We start from the raw sequence: 22129 nt of genomic DNA, 5'->3' as shown, positions 1-22129 counted from the left end.
GCAAAACTGATATTCATTCACTTAAGGTTAAAAGGTGATAATATTCTGTGCACAAAGGACTCATGCACACCTCCCATACAATGTTGTACCAGTTATCTTACTTTCGAAATGAACTTCTTATGTCTCTCCCCACCCCAAAAAATAAAAATAAAAATCCCGTTTAGGGAATGAAAGAGGTAAGCCTCAGCAGGAGTGGAAATCAATCCAATTAGAGAACAATACTTGTAGAATCCTACAAGGACCCGTATTTAGTCCACAGTCATCACTGATAGTTCATTCGGCTCCCTGCTAGGCAAAAATGGGCTGAGGAACTGCCATGTGCAGAGGATGGAGGGTTCAATGGGAGAGAGTAGTGAAACACCGGAGTTTTAAAAAAAACAAAAACAAAACCAAACAGTCACATTATGTCATAAGCAGCTACTTCCCATTTATGACATTCCTTGCCATTTATCCCCTTTGTGTACCAGAAGGTCAGTACTTTTTACAAAGACTGAATAGTAGTTCTTTGACCACTTTCTGGTGGAGTGTATTAAGATGTGTGATCACAATAAGACCCCCAGGGACTATAAGCTTGCCAGCAAACCATAGAGATGGGTTCAAGGAGAAGCTTCTACTTGATGTGAAATGGAAAAAATATACACTCCTTATGCAGTCTGTTTTGCCTGAGTGAGTGTTTGAAGGAATACCTGAAACATTTTTCTTATGTGGATTCATTTTTCACTAACCTCCTACAATATTCTGGACCTTTGTAGAATCTTGTGGAACCTTCCAGATTGAGAGTTACATTTTCCTTGAACCTCTTAGAATGTTGTCAGCGACACCCTTGCGGGTATATAAGGAGTGGGGTGTTGCCAGTCACTGGACGAGACATAATGACGAAGTGAAGTGAGAGCCCAGCTGTGATATTGAGAACCTTGTTTTATTGGGTAATTTATTGAGTAATTGTAAAACTTGTGTTTTAAGACTTGAAGAGTAAGTAGCAACTAATAAAGGACATATAAAGGGATAAATCATGCATATAAACGATGTAAAGCTGTGAAATGGGCTACAAATGCCATAAAAATAAGGCATTCAAAAGTCTAACAAATGGAGGGAGGGTGCTGCCGAAGACGCTCCTTGCCAGGGGTGCCATTTGGTTTAAGGTCAGCCCTGATCAGTATTACCCCTGACTGCATCAGATACTTTTAAAGAGAATTTTCCCTGGGGAGTACTGGCGTGTGCATGAGGAAAGTGAAGAGAGACTGGACATTTGGTAACTATGCAATAAAAATTAAAATATGCTTAGGGTTGCTTAAAGATAGCAAAATCCCAAAATATTTCAGGTCATCCTTTTGTATCTTTCTTTGTTGTACAAGTAAATATACCGTATGACTTGCCATGCACCTTCCTGGGTGCATACACATAACCTTTTCCCTTCAGAGTGGTAGCCGAATTAGTCTGCATCAGCAAAAATGGACACAAATCAGACATCAAGAATTATAATAGTCAAAAACCACTCGGAGAACACTTCAAACCTCCCTGGACACTCAGTTACAGACCTAAAAGTCGCAATTCTTCAACGAAATAATTTTCAAAAACAGACTCCAATGAGAAACTGCAGAACTGGAATTAATTTGCAAACTGGACACCATTAAATTAGGCTTGAATAAAGACTGGGAGTGGATGGGTCACTACACAAACTAAAAACTATTTCCCCATGCTAATTTTTCCCCTTCTGTTACTCACATCTTCTTGTCAACTGTTCGAAATGGGCCATCCTGATGATCACTACACAAAAGTTTTTTTCCTCTTGCTGATAATAGCCCACCTTAATTGATTAGTCTCATTCGAGTTGGTATGGCAACCCCCATTTTTCCATGTTCTCTGTATATACATCTTCCTACTTTATTTTCCACTGCACGCATCTGATGAAGTGGGCTGTAGCCCACAAAAGCTTATGACCAAATACATTTGTTAGTCTCTAAGGTGCCACAAGTCCTCCTGTTCTTTTTGCTAACCTTTCCCCTGAGCCTCACCCCCAAATAAGCAACTGGTCATGCGGATAGTGAAACGCAATGGGACTACTATTTATATTGAAGTAGCACCTAGGAGCCCTAGTCATGAATCAGAGCCTCACTGTGCCGGGTACTGTACAAACAGAACAAAAATGGCCCTGGCCCTGAAGAGCTTACAGTCTAAGTCAATAAGAAAGCTCTAGCTCAAAAGTGAGATTTTCCATGAGCATAAAATGTCTACAAACAGAAATGCAATTAATATTTTGTAGGAAAAAAAAAAACCAAAAAAAAACAAAACAGGCATCCAATTGTTTTCAACACTGTCAAAGGAAGATTCTGTATTGATAACTGATGGGGAAAAAATGGATGAAAAAAACCCTGCCCTCATGGGACAGATGTCAAGCAGATGCTCGCTTGCTTACATATTGCTGAAGTTCCATAAAAGGAAAAGACAACCTCTTATTGTATAACAGATGCTTAAGTGCAGAATGGGAATGAAAGCCTTTTAACATTTAAAAACTATCAGCTAGTCTCATTTTCACAATATGAAAGGCAGCTGCTATATGTAAGAAATAAGTCTATCAGAGAAACAAATGGAAGACTAACAAATTTATTGTAGCATGAGCGATGCATAGAATGGAACACACAGACAGGAGATATTTATACATACAGAGAACATGAAAAGGTGGAAGAAATAGAATCAATTGGTGTAATGACCCAACCATTGGAACAGACTTTGCTGATATGCTCAGCTTTAAACAACAACAAAAAAACCCACCCATGATCAAACAGCCCCTCACCCTCAATACCCAGCATAGAATCTAGTAATAAACATTTCTTCCAAGATCAAACTCCTTTACATTCTGATAAAACAAAACTAGCAAGATGACCATGTGCTATAGTGACATCAATAGATGTCACTATAATTTTGTGCTATATCCACTCACATTTTCATCTGGCCATTCAAAGCTGCAAGCTAGTGACTTCCTTCATGCTGATGTTTTCAGTGGTTCCATTCTGGTTTTCATTACACAGATGCTATGTGCTTATATAAAACTTCAGCAATTTTTCCACAGCCTATGGCAGCTCTCTTAAATGTAAATTTTAATACAGAAAATATATTCATACACTATTGTTACCACGAGAGGACAGGCACTGTAAGCCCGTTATCAGTGTTAGGTTAGATCAGTGGTTCTCAAACTTTTGTACTGGTGACCCCTTCCACATAGCAAGCCTCTGAGTGCGACCCCCCCCCTTATAGATTAAAAACACTTAAATATATTGAACACCATTATAAATGCTGGAGGCAAAGCGGGGTTTGGGTGCAGGCTGACAGCTCATGACCCCCCATGTAATAACCTTGCGACCCCCTGAGGGGTGCCATCCCCCAGTTTGAGAACCCCTGGGTTAGATAATATCCATAACTTCTCTGAAAAGGCTCAGCCCATCCCTCATTAAAACAGGAATCTAGCTAAACATGAATAAAGCAGACTGCAGAGGCAAATAGTTTGGTACCAAACATTTTTCTCTTTTACTTTCATTTTTAGTAAATTTTATACACTTAGACAATGCCAGATTGCACTGTGCCTGTATCGCATAGAACAGACTTCCATTTACTGGAAGGGGCCAAACTTCCCTTCCTTGTCCTACCATCATGCTCCATTCTCCCTAGACAGACCATCTAAGAGCAATGGGCTGAATCATCCTATGCCCACTCAGTGCTTGGCCGCTCTGCTCAGACTGCCAACCAAGGGGGCAATTATTTAAATTTGTTAGGGTGGTTTGGTATGAAATTAACCAAGACCAACAATGCACTTCACAGAGGCACAAATTGGTGACCCAGAGATTAAAGGCTCCATATCTCATTCCCATGAATATGGTAGTCTCCCTTGAGGATTTTTTGGTAGGAGCTGGGACCTTAAATAAAATAAAGCTGAGAACTTGAAGTGGACATCTCAATATCTCTGGAATGCTTGATCTATCTTTAAACTCAGAGAAATGAGAACAATATGTTCCTCCTTTTAGCTCCTCCTTATTTCATATTCTTTGTTTCACCTCAGGTTCCTGCCTGTTTCACTGGCATTTCTCTATTGCGTCTCCTTTATTTCCACATCCTGCACAGTGCATGTTGTTCTCTGAACACTTTCCTGCTTCTTTTGATTGTGCCTCATGTGTGTGTCTTATGTCTTTTGTTTTTTCCACCAACTTTTTTCAATAGCTATTTTAGGAGAAACAATTATAGTCAGTTATTGGGAACAATTAAAAGTTTTCAAGCATTTCTGTATTTGTAATTTCTGTGCAGAATTTCCTCCAATGGACTAGTTTACAGAGCGAGCCAGACCAGTAAATCAGAGAGGAACTGATGATACTAAGGAAGTGAGTTTTTTTTTTTAAATAACCAGTAAAACCTTTTTTTAAAAAAGATTGTGCAGGCTACAAGAAATTAATCCTTATTTACACCTATTGTGTTCTTTAAAACCACTGATGTAACAGTGTTATCCAGCTAGAAATCATTACAAGTTTTTTTGTACCTTACAATATTCAGTTGATATGATTGTGACTGTAAGGTCTCACTTTTGATCTAACATGCTATATCGCTGTATTTACTATTACTGTGTATAGTAAATTCCAGCAATGCCAACAGATTCACTATAAACACTGACTCTTAATGTAAGAAATATCTGACTGCACGTGTGAACCAACAGGGCATATACAGAGAGTTTCCATTTTGCATTTTTTGTTTCAATAAAATGAATAGTTCATGGCCAGCTAATACAACGGGCCAGTTTGACTGGTACACACCATCATTCCGGTGCACCATTCTGGCAAGGAAAAGCAGCCACAATCTTGGCTTGGCTGATTCGAGTCCCTGGAGTGGTGCAAAGCAGCTGGCTTGCACCAATGTAGCCGACTTATTATATTTAGATGGCATGACTGTGGCTGTTGCAGTTTACCCAATCCCCTTTGGCCTAATCCAGATCTCAATTTTACAGGTGTAAATCAGGACTAACTCCATTAAGTCAGTGGTGTTTTACTGCTTTTTCACCAGCGTGCGTTGGACAAGAATCAAGCTCCGTGTGTGTGTTACCAATGTTCCCCTTTCACTCGAAACGTGCTATAATTTACTGTTCAAATGAATATTCTTAAGATTAATCATAACTCATTAATACCTGGGGCTCAGGGTAGAAAAACTGTTAGACGATGGTCATCCAGGAACCCTTGAAGACAAAGAATATAAAACCAACAAACCAAACAACAAATTCTTAAAAGACGTGGCAGAAACATCACAAATCAAAATCAAATGTAAGAGAGTTTGCAGAACCATATATCTGAGGAAATATTGCATTAGGAATAAAAGATCAAATGATATATTGAAGAAATAAACGGAAGAGGCATTCTCATGCTTTCATTTTTTTTTAAATGAAGGAATTGTCCATGAGTCTGACAGTATTATAAACCAAAAGAAGTTTAATGAGGCATGTGCTATTCCTCCCCATCCTCCTAATATGACAAGATAATAATTTCTTGGGAAAGAAATATTGTACTTTCATTTATCTAAGGCTGACAAACATACAGGTTATTTTTTTTTACATTTCATTCCTAATAAAACTTTTCAGTGCTTCTAAGATGTTCAGCCTGTATATTTTAATTTCCATCACTGTTTAGAAAGCACAACCCATGCACCTCACCCCCCACATAAAACAAAAACAGAACAAACCCTCCCACCAGATCCTCTTCCTCATGTTGAATAATCCTAACAAAGTCAATGGGACTATGTTGAGTAAGGTACTCGTCAATGTGAATAAGTGTATTAGAAGCCAATCCTAAATAATTTGTACTGCTAAATCTGTCCTCCTATGGAAATTCTAGGAGAATGTTGTTCTATACATAGGAATGATTTAGTTTTCTGTAAAGTTTCACTTCCTTGTGACCGCTAATTTTGTTTCTGTTGATCCAGGTAATCACAGTGCACTTCATCAGCAAAATGTAATCTCATGTTTCTCATGGATTCATTCTAAGGACACAAATAGCTGTTTGGCTTTACTGTTTTGTCAGTGTAGCGACTTTAGACTAATTGCTGTACAGTTCACATGGGAGGAAAGAGCCACTGTACATTTGTGAATAACTGCACAGCACACTGCGCTGACATCCGAGTACAAGTAATGTAACAATTTCTCAGTGGCCCAGGAAAGCTGTGAAATGCGTGTCTCAGATGAGAAGTTAGGATTTTCACATGGGAGGTGATGAAGGTCCATTGAAAGAGAAAGTTACAAACTGTTTTCTTACACTCTTGTATCTGACTCAGTAACAGCTGCAACAGATAAACATATTTTTGCCAAGAACCTACTGTAACTGAACTTCTCTCTCTCTCTCTCTCTGCCAAATGATGCCGTGCTTATTCTGCCAAGGATTCCAAATCCTTGGGATTAGCTATAAATGCTCCAGGATTTGTCCCTGTAATACTACAGGCTTGTCTACACTTGAAACACTACAGCTGCACAGCCCGCAGCGCTTCAGTGTAGACACTACCTGCACCGACAGAAGGGATTCTCCCGTTGGTGTAGTTAATTCACGTCCCCAAGAGGTGGTAGCTATGTCAACAGAATAATTCTTCCATTTACCTAGTGCTGTCTACACAAGGATTTAGGCTGGCTTAATTATGTCACTCAGGGGTGTGAATTTTTCACTCCCCATGAGCGGCGTAGCTGGGTTGATCTAGTTTTCTAGTGTGGACCATTTCTACACGTTTGCAGGAAATGAACAGTGATTACCACTTGGAAACAAGTAGGCCTGGTTGAATTCTATGTTATGAGTATTTGTTGGGAATTCAGCCCTTTTTTCCCCTGTCTGCAAACCAATCTTGACTTTTTTGAACGTATCTGTTATTCACAAGGACTCAATACTTCTGATTGCAAACGATCAATAGGGTAAAAATTACCAAACTGTTCTCCTGTAATATTCCATTTTCATTATTTATGTCATGCAATCGATCCCCTAAGTCATATGGCAGTATTTCTACTCCCTGATTAGAACTTTTTAAAACAGGCGAACAAAGGATTTCAGATTAATTAATGCAAAACTTGAGCGATTTGGGGGACTTGCAGCCACTGTCGTGCAAAGCTGGTGGTTGTCTAAACATTAAAGAGTAATGAAAAACATGACCCAGAACTCATAGCAAACTCAGCTTGGTGCTTTGTTTAGGGCTGGATAGTCAGAAAAATGATTTGTGAATGTTTCCCCCAATCTAACTATTGACCATTTCTGTATGGTCTCCATTTCTGGGTGTCATATCCAAAAAAAGGTAGCTTAACAGTTCTTCCCACCCCAAAATATCTAAACAGAGCCACATATTCCCTTGGCTCGATTCTCCTCTCATATCACTTTGAATCAGAGGTAGCTCCACCAAAGTCAATGGAGTTACATCGGTATAAGACTGTTGAGAGGAGAATCAGGCTTGGACATGCCATGGTATGTTCACCAGAACATTGCTCTTCGTCTATTTATCCAGCATTATTCTTCTAGTGAAACAATCCCCTGCATGTACCTGCTTTTAACTACAACAGAATAGTGGGGTGGACATTTACAAGGTTTTCTTGGCCTCGTTCCCTAACCTCACTTCAAAGCTGAGATGTTTTCATTTATAGTCATGTATATGGCTTCTCTGCAGAGGATTTTACTTTAGTCACTAGCTACTAACAGATTACGTTTACCATCTAGTTGCAGATAAAGTGAAGTAATGTGTACCCTCCTATACCTCCCTGTGCTTTGTATTATGCTCTGTTTTGTACATTATCATTTAAAAATAATACTGTTTACTAATACAGGGCCCGGTTCAGCCACCCTTACGCTGAGAAATACTGATGTCAATGGTTATGTCTCAGGGTCACATTGTCAGCGTGAAGGCAGGCCACAGACCTGATAGAGCAAGCCCTGGGGAATAGCAGTCATGCGGTCCTGCCCTGAGCGAATCCACACAAAAAGGAAAATACTTTCAGAGCCCCCAAGGGCCAGCCCCCTCCCCCACACAGCAGAGGGGAGGCCGTCTTCCAGGAAGTCTCCGCTCTCAGGATTTAGTCCCAGAGGTTTCCACAAAAGAAACAAACTGGGCCTTGTTCTTTCCTCAGAGGGCTCAGGCTGACAGAGCCCATTCTCTGGCCTGTAGCAGGTGGTTATGACCACAGGAGCTCTTTAACCCCTTCTTGACTGCTGCGGGTGGGGTCATCTGCCCCACCACAGTTGGGTATTCCCAGGGCCGGCTCCAGACCCCAGCGCGCCAAGTGCGCGCTTGGGGCGGCGTCCCAGCAGGAGGGCGGCAGGCGGCTCCGGCGGACCTCCCGCAGGCGTGCCTGCGGAGGGGCCGCTGGTCCCGCGGCTCTGGTGGAGCATCCGCAGGCGTGCCTGTGGGAGGTCCATCGGAGCCGCGGGACCGGCGACCGCTAAAGTGCCCCCTGTGGCGTGCCGCCCTGCTTGGGGCAGCGGAAATCCTAGAGCCGCCCCGGGGTATTCCCATTTAGATCAGTGGGGTTTTGCCTAGAATAATACATTACTCATTCTGAGTAGCAAAATGTAGTCCTTAGACATTTAGATTTCAAAAATCTTTGTTTTATTAAACATTTTTAAAGCAGTAAAGAAAATTAAAATAAAGACTGCCATGCGGATTCTGGCATTTTTCCTGTTGTGATGTTGTATCAACAGGTAACATTTCCAACTACATATTTGTGTATCTCGGGGGAACACCCAGCACCCCCATGTTCATCCTTATAATATGATTGTCATGTCGGGTGTCTTTGGAAGGCTCATGATGTACTGAGCATTGTTGCTATGGTAATGTTATAGTAATCGTTGTTATAGTAATGTTATAGGCTGTAATTTCATGAATATAGTTATGAGGCTGAAAATGTGTCCTCATGGCTTACAGCAAGCCCAAGAGGCCTTGTCTGCATGTTGGATGTATCCTATCGGCCATGTAGTCCATCTAACAAAGTGTTTATGTCATCTATATGTCTGTTATAACTAAGATGCATTGACAAGAAAAGCTAGCGAATCTGAAACAAATGCCAATTTGATTACAAGCAGATTACAGGACCATTTGTGCCTGAGGTACAATGCAACTGTCCCTGAATAGACTATTGAGAAAAGCAACTCTCCTACTCAGGAGATACTTACGCCAGCCTGAACTACCTTATTGCATTACATACACATCTTCCCTTCTAGCACATAAAAAGAGAAAGTCTGGCAGATTTTCCAGCTGCTTTTGACATTGCAACATGTACATGTTACAGTAAACCAGAATGCAGTTTAGATCTTATCAACCAAATGGTCCTTTAGAAAAGAATAAAGAAGAGAAAAGGTTTAAGCATGGACTGGCAGCTTCGACTACATTGAGAAGAGGAACTTTCCAAAAATTGTATTAATAAGGGCTAGATTGAGCCCAAGGGGCAGTGGGGAATATGTCACACCACCACCCCAGAAGTATCTCAGGCTCATGGAGCATCGTTCTCTCCCGGCTCCCCACTTCCTCCATGAAGGGAGTAATTTGCTGATGGTCTATACCAACACGTTACCAACTCCACCCCTGCTCAGTTCTACTAGCCAAGGCCCTGAAGAGCAGAGCTAGTGCTCTGCCTCCACCCACTGACAGCTTGGCCACAAGCCTTCCATATTGCCTCACAGAGCCTTCCGCCCACACTGAGCCCCAGCGAAGTGATTGGGGCTCTGCACAGGCACAGGGGTCTGCCACTGAAGATTCACTTGCATCATCAGGGCCTAAATAGTAAAAATAGATGGACTGATATGCAAATAACAGCTAGCAAAAATATCTTGCGCTGATAGCAAATACCACAAGCTATACGCACAAGTACAAATGCAGCCGATGAAAGAAAGGAATTAATATTCAGGATGCAACTAATCCGTTAGCACTTCATCCTCAGAGCCCATTAAAATTACCCATCAGACCACTCTTTCTAAGCTGTTCAGCACGAAGTATTTTGGCTCATTGTAGTCAGAAGAGATTTTTTTAGCCTGAATAGTGAAACATGTTTGGCAAGAGGAAGCAGTGATGCATTAGAATCGTATAAAGTACACTCAGAAAGAGACTTTGACTCTTAGATCTAGCTTGCTTGCCTTGTTAATTATGTTAGTTCCTATTCTGTAATCTGCAAAAGTGTTTTTAAAAAACAACCGACCTATAAACATGGACAGAACCCAATTTAATGGGTTCTGAATGGCTCCATTAAGAACTGATTCAATGATTCCAGGATATGACTATAATTGACATTTTCACTATTGTTTAGGAAAACTGATATACTGAATCACAGTCAATAATTGCTATCCAAGGGACTTGCATTTCACACAGCGGAACACCCCTAGGTACTGGAAAGAGTAATTGGAGTACTGAATCTCTGACTGCTAGAAACTGGCACTGGATGACAGAGGGTGGATCATTTGGTAAATTGCCCTGTTCTGTTCACTCCCTCTGAAGCTTCTGGCACAAGCCACTGTCAGAAGACAGGAAATTGGGCTAGATGGACCATAGTTTGTCCATTCTTATGGAGCATATCACATTAGTCATTGCAAGGTATATAAGTTAAGAATGGAGCTTTTTTTCCCATTTGCTTGTCATTCATGAACCAATCCTATTTCTGTGGATATACTTGTTATTTCAGAATTATTTGAGTAGTCGCAGAAAACAATATGAGAGTCATTTATGTCACATTTTTCTTCTGTGACTAGTCATCTAAATCCATGTTTTTCAAAGTTCGGGTTGTGACCCAGTACTGGGTAGCAGCATGAAAGGCACTGGGTTGCCTTGCTCAGCACCCAAGGACCCTAGTCAGCACCAGAAGTGGCCAGCAGTGGATCTGGCTTCTAGGCAGGGGAGTCACAGGGCTCCACACGCTGCCCCCGCCCTGAGCACCGGCTCCACGCTCCCATTGGCTGGGCGGTGCCTGCAGGCAAGAGCCATGCAGAGCTGCTTGCGCACCTCTACCTAGGAGACGGACCTGCTGCTGGCTGCTACTGGGGCACAGCATGGTTCGCAGTGTCAGGACAGGTGGGAAGTCATCCTCTGCATTCTGGCTGCACCGCTGACCGGAAGCCACCAGAGGTAAGTCCATGCCCCAATCCCCTGCCCCAGACCTGAGCCCCCCCAACCTGGAACCCCTTCCTGCACCCCAAACGCCTCATCCCTAGCCCCACCCCAGAGCCTGCACCCCCAGCCCTGACCACCACCCTGCAGCCCTCATCCCAACCCTCTGCCCCTCCCACACCCCAAACTCCTCATCCCCATCTCCGTTGGGTCATTGGCATCATGAATTTTCTTCAACTGGGTCCCCAGAAAAAAAGTTTGAAAACCACTGATCTAAATCATATGGTGATATTTCTGCTTGGATGACTGGAAAGTTTTACATAAGAGAACAAACAACAAATAGAAAATGAACTTCCGCTAGGAATACTCAGATGAATTAATCCTTTCTGCTAGAATTCAGGAAGCTTTCAGGATTCACACACATTTTTTTGTCCAAACATTTGCAAATAATGAACAAGACGGCCCCAGGAATAGTAGGGGTATGACACGGGGCTTCAACTCACTGAGGGCTTGGCTACACTTACAAATTTGCAGCGCTGCAGCAGGGTGTGAAAACACACCCTCTCCAGCGCTGCAAATTGCGGCGCTGCAAAGCGCCAGTGTGGTCAAAGCCCCAGCGCTGGGAGTGCGGCTCCCAGCGCTGTACGTTATTCCCCACACGGAGGTGGAGTACGGACAGCGCTGGGAGAGCTCTCTCCCAGCGCTGGCGCTTTGACTACACTTAGCGCTTCAAAGCGCTGCCGCGGCAGCGCTTTGAAGTGTAAGTGTAGCCCGTTAATGAATCAGGTTTGGCACTATTCAACCAGCTACCAATGAAACCAACCGGATATCAGTTTTAGACACACTGTCCACCTCCAAACTGCCACAGAAATTAACGTGGCTGTTTGTAGGAGAGAGAACTCTGAAAAATGCTCTCTTTTCAGGATACTACACTCTCAGTCAGGGGCGGCTCTCGGTATTTTGCCGCCCCAAGCACGGCAGGCAGGCTGCCTTCGGTGGCTTGCCCGCGGGAGGTCCCCGGTCCCCTGGATTCGGCGGCACACCTGTGGGAGGTCTGCCGAAGCCGTGGCACCAGCGGACACTCCGCAGGCATGCTGCCACCTTTGCTGCAACCGGCAGAGCGCCCCCATTGCTTGCCGCCCCAGGCACGCGCTTGGCGTGCTGGTGCCTGGAGCCGCCCCTGCTCTCAATTAATTTTGTTGTAAACATTCAGCACCCGGTTCTTATCACTGAAATCAAGGAAACTACAATGGTGTAAAACTACCATGAGAAGAGACTCAAGCACTCAATCACTAGTTATTACCACCACTTACCGCAGCGCTAGCCTGAACGCTGTGGGATTTTGCTGATGCACTAACAAGCTAGAGTACACAATAGTAGCTCTATTAGGTCAATCATCTTCAAACTAAAACTCTGCAGGAGGCAGGCATCCGACACAAAAGGCATAATGGCATTTACTTTTCCACTCCGCTGGGGTAGGTTAAGGCAGACACCATCTGTACCAGGGACCAGCCAATGAGAGCAACACTGGAACTGTTAAGCAAGGCTGCAAGTTTGACACTAGACAGAGAACAGAAGAGATGTTAACTGTCTTCTCTAACAATGTTTTTAACACTTAGCCTATTCAGCTCAGGGGAAAGTAGACGTGAAAAACATTCATATGAGCTTTAATTTTTTTTTTTGTCAATAGCAACGGTCATCCAGGATAGCCCTGGCCTTAGTAGGAAGGTGCAAATTTCCCCCTGGACTAGCCATAATTGACACATGAACAAAATTCATCCAGGTATATTGGCAGGAATCATTCCTTCAAGGAGGATGACACAAACATCTAGCCACATGAAATTGGTCAGCCTCACGAATAAGTCACAGGCATGAAGCATCCGAAGGCAGATATGGATGGAAGGCACCACCTGGTAATTGCAATAGTCATATAAATGCTGACTGGCACATTGCTTTGTCTCCCTCGGAATTTGAGTGGCAATGGCTGGAGCTTAGCATTTATGGGAGAATTTGAGAGATGCCTTAGGATGCTCCCAGGACACACAGAAAACCACTTCTGGTTCCCTCCTGCAATCTTCATGGTAGTGTTCCTGGGATTCTACTACAGTCCACATGGAATAGTGATTTGAGAAGTGAGAACACACAACACTGCTGAGGGAGAGTAATTAAGAGTTTAGTTAATTAAGAGTCAGCGTAAGGGGAGGTGACTTTACACATCACCTCTGAATTTGGCCTGATGTTCCCCCCGCCCAAGACTACGCGAGTCAAAATGCCTTCTGCTAGACCTCTTCACCAACCACCATGTGGCGCCAGTCAACAAGGAATCCAGAACTCAACGTATGTTCCCTCCACCCAAAGGGGGACAGTGGAGAGCTGTGGGTGCTCTGTAATGCCTCAGGTGCAGCACAGTGTCAGCAATCAGCACGGAAGACTCTTTGCCTGCCAGACTGCACTAACATCTGCTGGGTTCCCAATAAGCACGCACATGCATGGCTCAAGTGGAAGGATTTGTCACAAGAGAGGACAGAAAGGAAAGGCTGCAAAATACCCTAGGGATGAAGGTTTACCCAGGCACAGCCAAAGCTAAATGCATCATGCCCAACTTGTCCCCCTGGAGCAATCTGGCTTCCTGGGACTATTCAGGCCTAGCACCTGGGGTACCCCATTCTAGTTTCTCTCTACATTTGAGGGCAGTTAGGTATTGGCCTGTAGATCTCACTGGCCAAGATTCAGGCCCATCTCCTGGGGTGTTGTTTTGGAAGCCTTTCTGCTTAATTCTCCAGATTGCAGGTTGCCAGGCTATAATTAAGCAGCAAGCCCCACCCAATATCTCTGCCTCCTATCTGCTCTTCTTGGGTGCAGCAACCCAATCTCTTCAGACCTAACACCTGATCAGATCACACTGACCCCTTTCCCACAATAATCCCCAGTGTCTGGGATGCATGGGGGCAGCAGCCCTCTAGTGCTCTTAATACAAGATAAGCTGCTGCAGCCAATGCACTCAAGATCCCTCTATTCAGCTTCCTAGTTGCACAGCCCCTGTCCCGTCATCCGCTTCTGTTCAGACCTGTATGCTGTATCTTCTGTTAGACCCCACCTAGTAGAGCCTGGTTGTTGTTGATGCTGCTGCACCACGCTGTCAGGGCTGATTCCCTACTCTGTCACTTCAAGTGCAGAAGGTGGGGACCCACAAGGATTTTAAAAATTAATACTGGCCACTCCAGGCTTGTATTAAACTCCCAAGGTTACAGCTTTTCTCTGACCTTGGCTTGGTAAATGCTGCCACCACCAAATGCAAAAAGAAAAAACAACAACAACAAAAACCAACAACCACCCTTGGACCCAGGAAGGAGCACTTGGGAATCCCTCCCTGTGGGTTCCCCTCAAGCCCTTTTACCACCCCCTCTGGGGAAGAGCTGAGAAAGAAAACAAAGGAAATTAGCTGTTGCCACCAGCTAATCAAACAACATGCACAAACCTCTTAGGATACCAAAAATCCAATCCTGTTCTTAAAAAAGGTAAATTTTATTAAAAACAAAAAGGAAGAAAATACATCTGGAACTTAGGCTTTGGCTAGATGTTTGCTAGCAATTCCAAAAATTAAGCACCTAAAATAGCCTTTTTGGAGTTAGCTTAAAGGTTACAAGCAAACAAAAGCATCTGGGGTTAGCACAAAGGAGTCCACAAGCCTTAAAAAATAAACCTAATCGCATCTTCCTAAACATTCCTAATTTACTTACATATTTGGGTTGTTAAAAGTAGTTGTAGATATGATCTGATGGTTTTCATAGCTGGTTCAAACTTTACAGAGGATTCCTGCTGCCTGTCTCTTCAGCCCAGAGAGAACAACAGACAAAGGGAAAATTTCTTTCCCAAGTTTGAAAAAGTTCTAGCCTTCCCATTGGCTCTTTTGGTCAGGTGCCCACTTTTTTTTTCCTTACCTGGGGGACTTTTTAACCCTTTACAGGTAAAGCAAGTAGAGAACAGCTACCAAGAGGGATTTTACAGCTAACTGGGTGTCCATCAAAGGGAGCTACCTTCCCCCCCTCCCCATTTCATTTATCACACATGCCATGCCAGAGAGATAACAAGCTCCATCATGGAACAGGTCCTTTTAAAGGATGCCACACCTCCATGCACGATTGACTAGGAGAAGGAACCCAGTCTGCTGACCTACAGCCCACAAGAACTGACAGGGGATTAAAAAAAAAGTAGATCTGCCCACAAAAAGAATATTAAAGCCAGCAATGACCTTTTCAAGGACACCCACATAGCGTGAGAGGTTTCTGATGAAGTGATCACTTTTGTGGAAAGCTCTGTACAACCTGCTGCATTTCAACCAACACTCTGCAAATTCTACCTGCGGTACATTTCCCAGAGAGTGTTTTGAACAGCTTTACTGAAGCTTTTTTTTGACACGGTGACAGCATTTTCCCTTGCCAACTACAGCATTGCCAGCCCAAAGGCTCAGAAACAAATCAGACCCCTAAAGTCCTGAGACTTATTTTTTCAAGCATTGGGCTGTGGGTTTTTTGGCCTATCTTGATTTTTGAACTCCCCCTGCTCATTGTGCGTGTCCATGCACATGCTTGCGAACACTCCCAAATTTACTGGGTAAGGTCATTTGGGCTCCCACTGCAGGAGCATTCACCTTCACATCTGCCCCTCCCTCTGCCCAGCAACTAATTCTGTCCTCTGCCCACTTGACCCCTGCATCAGTTCTGCCCACCCCACCCCCTCTCTACCCCTCCTGGGGCTCCCCACCCCTCTCTCCCAGGCCTGAGGGCTGCAGCTGCATCTCCTCTCCCCATTGCAGGGGGAGGGACTCCAGGTGTCCTTCACCCCTTTGCTCCCTTCCCAGGTGTTGGAGGGAATGAGAGAGGACCAGAGGAGTCTTCCCATTGCTCTCAGGACAGGACAGGACATGCAGCAGAGGCCCCCTTCCCCAGCTACCAGGCTCTTTCTGCCTCCTCCCTTCCTGTGAGAACAGCCTCAGCTTCTAAGAGGAACTCTGCCAGCTTCTTGAAGCACCTCTGATTAGCTGCTCCACCTCAGGAGCCGAGGAAGGCCAATCAGAAGGGGCTTTTCCCCCAGCCAGGGTTGAAATTTGTTAGAGGGCTGGAGTATCTCAGACTCAGACTATCATCAGTCTGACTCCCGGCTCAGCTGGTGTCCCATTACAAGAGTCAGCGACACTGTAATTAGGCTCATAGAAATAGCCAGCCTCGGAGAAAGGCTCAGCAGCTCTCATTGTTCTCAGTGGGTGCTGAGCAATTCTGAAAGGCTGGTCACTCACTTCTTTCAGGTACCAAATGGCTGCAGAGCTCTTTTGAAAACCTAGCTCCTAATGCCTTGTCTGCTTTGTGATTGGCATCACAGCATGCCTGCCAGTTCTGCCTCCCACTGGCACCATCACACATAGTGAGGTCGAGCCAAGGGAAGACAGTAGTAAGACAGAGCTAACCGTCTGGTTCTTGAATGCCAGCTAAACAGGTTTTATTGATGAGATGCATGAAAAGGCAAAAAAAAAAAAAGGTACCGTTCTAGGGGCTGTATACAAAATTAGCCAGGCAATAAATAAAATGTGTTTGTTTTCAAAGAGACACAACCATCTTTGCCGTCCCACGTCACCCAGCATCTAGCTAACCCCAATAAATATGTGGGATCCTAGTCACTATTGCCCTGCGAATTGGGCAGTAATTTACACCTGTAACATGCTACCAGACCAGAACAATAGTTTTAGATTAGGGCAGGAATGGTCTGTTTGTTACAGCAGTGAAAACAGGTTCACTAACCGCTAGGCCCCCCTCATGGCCAGGAACAGCACAGCAGCTCTCTCCTTTCACCAGAACCTCAGGCCAACAGCTGCTCCAAAGCTGAGGTGGTTTCTCTGCCAGTAACTCAGCCTTCTGGCCAGGTCACCATCTTAAGTCCAACCCTTCCAGGTGGGCACGTGTCCTTAACAGAAAAAAATCCTTCTGTCATGGGACTCTTTCAGACCTTATTCTGCAGCCCCTTTGTCACCCTAGATAATAGTCCTTGAAGCCAGCTTATGGCCCCCTTCCCTGGGGCTAGCAGGGGGAACCTAATCCCATCATCTACTCTGGGTTCCAGCCAGGGATTCTGCACTGGGCACCTAGGCCTGCTCCTTCTCCTGTGCTGCCATTTTCTCTGGGCCACTTCCCAGCTCAAAGCTTCTTGGGCTGCTCCTCTACCCTCTGTGCTCCTACTCTGAGGCTTCTTGTTCCCCTTCTGTCTCTCCCAGTCTCTTCCCTGCTTAGCCAGGGTCTCTCCCAGCCTGGTCTCTCTCCTCACTCTCAGCGCTTGAATCTTTCCTGCTCTGAGCTTTCTACCTCTCCCTCCAGCTCTTTCCTCACCTGACCTAGCCACTCCCTCTTTACTGCAGCCACCTTCTGCTCTTCTTGGGGAATGGCCTGATTCCTCTCAATGGGGCTCATTCTGTAATCAGGCTGGCTTAGTCACAGGCTCTCCAGCCCATGGGCCAAGCAACCTCTTACAAGTATCTACTACAATGGGGTCCATAGATGCTAGAACTAGGGGCTCTGGGGGTGCTGCCACACCCCTGGCTTGAAGTGGTTTCCATTATATACAGGGTTACAGTTTGCTTCAATGGCTCTCAGCAGCACCACTATACACATTGTTTCAGCACCCCTAATGGGGCCGTGGTCCATGACTGGGGCACCTAGGTACTAGCACAACACAAATATATAGGGCTTTCAAGTGATTAAAAAAATTAATCATGATTAATCACACAATTAAAAAAATAATCATGATTAATTGCATGATTAATTGCGCTGTTAAACAATAATAGAATACCATTTATTTAAATATTTTTGGATGTTTTCTACATTTTCAAATATATTGATTTCAACTACAACACAGAACACAAAGTGTACAGTGCTCACTTTATATTTATTTTTATTACAAGTATTTGCACTGTAAAAAACAAAAGAAATAGTATTTTTCAAATCATCTCATACAAGTGCTGTAGTGCGATCTCTTTATCATGAAAGTTGAACTTACAAATGTAGAATTATGTACTAAAAATAACTGCCTTCAAAATTAAAACAATGTAAAACTTTAGAGCCTAGAAGTCCACCAGTCCTACTTCTTGTTCAGCCAATTGCTTAGACAAACAAGTTTAGTTACAATTTGCAGGAGATAATGGTGTCCCTTGCCTCTGTTTGCCAGAAGCTGGGAATGGGCGACAGGGGATGGATCACTTGATGATTTACCTGTTCTGTTCATTCCCTCTGGGGCACTTGGCACTGGCCATTGTCAGAAGACAGGATACTGGGCTAGATAGTCCATTGGTCTGACCCAATATGGCCGTTCTTATGTTCTTATGTTTTGTTTATCATTTTTACAGTGCAAATATTTGTAATAAAAAATAATAATATAAAGTGAGCACTGTACACTTTGTATTCTGTGTTGCAATAAAAATCAATATATTTGAAAATGTAGAAGAACATGCACAAATATTTAATAAATTTCAATTGGTAATCTATTGTTTAACAGTGTGATTAATTGCGATACATTTTTAAAATCACGATCAATTTTTGAGTTAATCTCGTGAGTTAACTGCAATTAATTGACAGCCCTACAAATACATAATAATGATGATAATCAATAGTGTTTTATGCCTATTGTGCAGGTGTAAATGACTACGCAAAGTGTAGGGCAACAGTGAATCAGCCCGAGAGGGCGTTTATCATCATTCCCAGGCAGACGCTGGGGCAGACGTCACCTGCCTGTAGCACATCTTTCCACGGTGAGCATTTCATTGTGCAACATTTCATCCCCAGGCTGCTTGGGGGAAAGATTTCATCACCTGAACCTTGTATGCAGAGATAGACCAGGGAGAGCTCACTTGTGTCCTTTGATTGGGGAAATTCTGAGTTTGATTTGTTTAGTCATAATAATTGATGTCCTCAGTGATATAGGCTGAGCCTGGAAGAGGGCGTGTGAAATCTTTGACTCAAAAGGCCACTGTTCTCAGTTAGCCCGTTTTGCTACAGGTGTCTGAGCATCTTCCCTCGACAGACCATGCGCTGTTTTGTTAGATTTTCTTTTTCTTTTCTTTTTTTCTAGGGCTGTCAAACGATTAAAAAATGAATCATGATTAATCGCAAGATTAAAAAATTAATTGCAGTTTTAATCATGCTGTTAAACAATAATAGAATACCAACTGAAATGTATTATACATATTTTTGGATGTTTCTCTACATTTTCAAATATATTGATTTCAATACAACACAGAATACAAAGTGTACAGTGCTCACTTTATATTATTTTTATTACAAATATTTGCACTGTAAAATGATAAAAGAAATAGTATTTTTCAGTTCACCTCATACAGATACTGAAGTGCAATCTCTTTATTGTGAAAGTGCAACTTACAAATGTAGATTTTTTTTTGGTTACATAACTGAACTCAAAAACAAAACAATGTAAAACTTCAGAGCCTACAAGTCCACTCAGTCCTATCTCTTGTTCAGCCAGTCACTAAGACAAACAAGTTTGTTTAAATTTACAGGAGATAATGCTCCCTTCTTCTTATTTACAATGTCACCAGAAAGTGAGAATAGGCGTTCACATGGCACTTTTGTAGCGGCATTGCAAGGTATTTATGTGCCAGATATGCTAAACATTCATATGCCCCTTCAAGCTTCGGCCACCATTCCAGAGGACATGCATTAATTAAATTTGTGACTGAACTCCTTGGGGAGAATTGTATGTTTCCTGCTCTGTGTTCTACCCACATTCTGCCATATATTTCATGTTATAGCAATCTCGGATGATGACGCAGCACATGTTGTTCATTTTAAGAACACTTTCACTGCAGATTTGACAAAATGTAAAGAAGGTACCAATGTGAGATTTCTAAAGATAGCTACAGCACTCAACCCAAGGTTTTAGAATCTGAAGGGCCTTCCAAAATCTGAGAGGGATGAGACGTGGAATATGCTGTCAGAAGTCTTAAAAGAGCAACACTACCATTCAGCCAAGTATCAGGGGGAGCCGTGTTAGTCTGGATCTGGAAAAAGCGACAAAGAGTCCTGTGGCACCTTATAGACTAACAGAAGTATTGGAGCAGAAGCTTTCATGGGTGAATACCCACTTTGTCAGACGCATGGGAATTACTACCGTGCAGAAAATACAGAACCCGAACCCCCCCAAAAAGAAAATCAACCTTCTGTTGGTGACATCTGACTCAGATGATGAAAATGAACATGTGTCGGTCCGCACTGCTTTGGAACGTTATTGAGTAGAACCTGTCATCCGTATGGAAGTGGGACTGCATTGGTTTGGTCAAGACCAAACTATATTATAATCATGTTACTGAATCATAAAAAAGTAGGTCTTGAAAGGACCTCAAGAGGTCATCTAGTCAAGTCCATCCCCCTCTGCTGTGGCAGGACCAAGTATACCTAGACCATTCCTGACAGTTGTTTGTCTAACCTGTCCTTAAAAACAACCAATGATAGGGATTCCGCAACTTCCCTAGGTAATCCATTCCAATACATAGCTATCCTTATAGTTAGAAAGGTTTCCCTAATACCCAGCCTAGATCTCCCTTGCTGCAAACTAAACTGATTACTCCTTGTCCTACCCACCGTGGACATGGAGAACAACTGATCACCATGCTCTTTAGAACAACCTTTTACATATTTGACTACTGTTACCTGTCCCCCTCATCCTTCTCATCATGTTGCATCTAGGGTGACCAGACAGCAAGTGTTAAAAATCGGGATGGGGGTAGGGGGTAATAGGAGCCTATATAAGAAAAAGACCCCAAAATCAGGATTGTCCCTATACAATCGGGACATCTGGTCACCCTAGTTGCATCCCTACTGGGCATACTTATAGGAAGTTAATAGTGGACAGAAATCAGCTAAACTATTTAGTGTGTGGAAAACTGAATACTTGATTAAGCTAATGGAGAGCAAATTCTTTGCTGAAATTAATGAACCACATACAATATTGCTTAGCATATTAGAGGACAGAGGAAAATAATGGAAGAGATAAGGTTAGAAGAAAATTAATACAGTCTAATTAAAAATACATTTACCTTTTCTTATAGGAATCTGTATTCTCCAGAATCCTAAGGGAAGACAAAATTAAATCAGTATTTGAAATGTTATTAGAAGAAGTGTAACTGGATTAGAAGTATGTATTTAAGATTTTAGAAAATGAGAAAGGAACACATATTAATTTTATACGACCATGGAGGTACAAGTATCTTCAACCACACAGCATTGTTATGTAATAGGGTCCCAGATTCCATGTAATTTGAAAAAAAAATATTACCTTGCTTCCCAGGGAGTGCAGAGCAAGGAATAACTGTGCCTTGTAATCACATGAGCCAATAGTGTGATTAAACAGTTATGTTGAAACTGTGTCCAGAGTATGACCAGTAAGTCCCATCATATTATTAAGAATTAAACTGATAAAGACAAGAAAGGTATTATCACATCCCATCAGTCATTTTGCCAGTTAATAGTGGACATGTGTTCAGTATTACCTCTTGGAATGAGTGAAGCAGATTTCAGTTTGTAAGAGCCTTGTATGCAGAAGAGGTTTACAGGTAAATGAAGGGAGACTTTAAGTTTGCTTTATGAGCATACTTAAATCTGTAGCAGGAAGCTAAGCAGGAGAAAATGGGACAGGTTCTAGGCGGAAGCTCTACAGTAAAGCAGAGACAGAGTAGAATTAGAGAAAAATGCTATCTTCCTTATTCTAATACAGTCCCTTGTTCAGTGTTAAAAGAAATTGACTTTCTGAGTATCTTTATCATGTTCATGTGTTTCTTTATCACCTGGATTTGGATCACACATTAGAACCTGCCCCGATATCTGCTGGGAGAGCAATACAGCAGTGCACAGACAATCCAGGAAGTTTCTGGAAAGTGTAGGGGACAATTTCCTGGTGCAAGTGCTGGAGGAACCAACTAGGGGAAAAGCTCTTCTTGACCTGCTGCTCACAAACAGGGAAGAAATAGTAGAGGAAGCAATAGTGGATGGGA

The 22129-nt window shown here is 43.0% G+C and overlaps 1 long non-coding RNA gene across 1 annotated transcript in view; it reads right to left on the bottom strand.

The window, feature by feature from the left end:
- The window catches only part of LOC120406530, a 61358-nt gene extending 46408 nt beyond the window's left edge, over positions 1 to 14950 (bottom strand). Inside the window, exon 1 of the long non-coding RNA XR_005599336.1 lies at positions 14823 to 14950. This is a non-coding gene — a long non-coding RNA (uncharacterized LOC120406530). The remainder of the gene's footprint in view (positions 1 to 14822) is intronic.
- Between the last annotated feature and the right edge of the window lie 7179 nt (positions 14951 to 22129).

This window comes from Mauremys reevesii, linkage group 5 (genome assembly GCF_016161935.1).
Source record: "Mauremys reevesii isolate NIE-2019 linkage group 5, ASM1616193v1, whole genome shotgun sequence".
Taxonomy (NCBI): Eukaryota; Metazoa; Chordata; order Testudines; family Geoemydidae; genus Mauremys; species Mauremys reevesii.
Note: the sequence above shows the minus strand (reverse complement) of the source record. Positions and strands in the feature narration are given on the sequence as shown.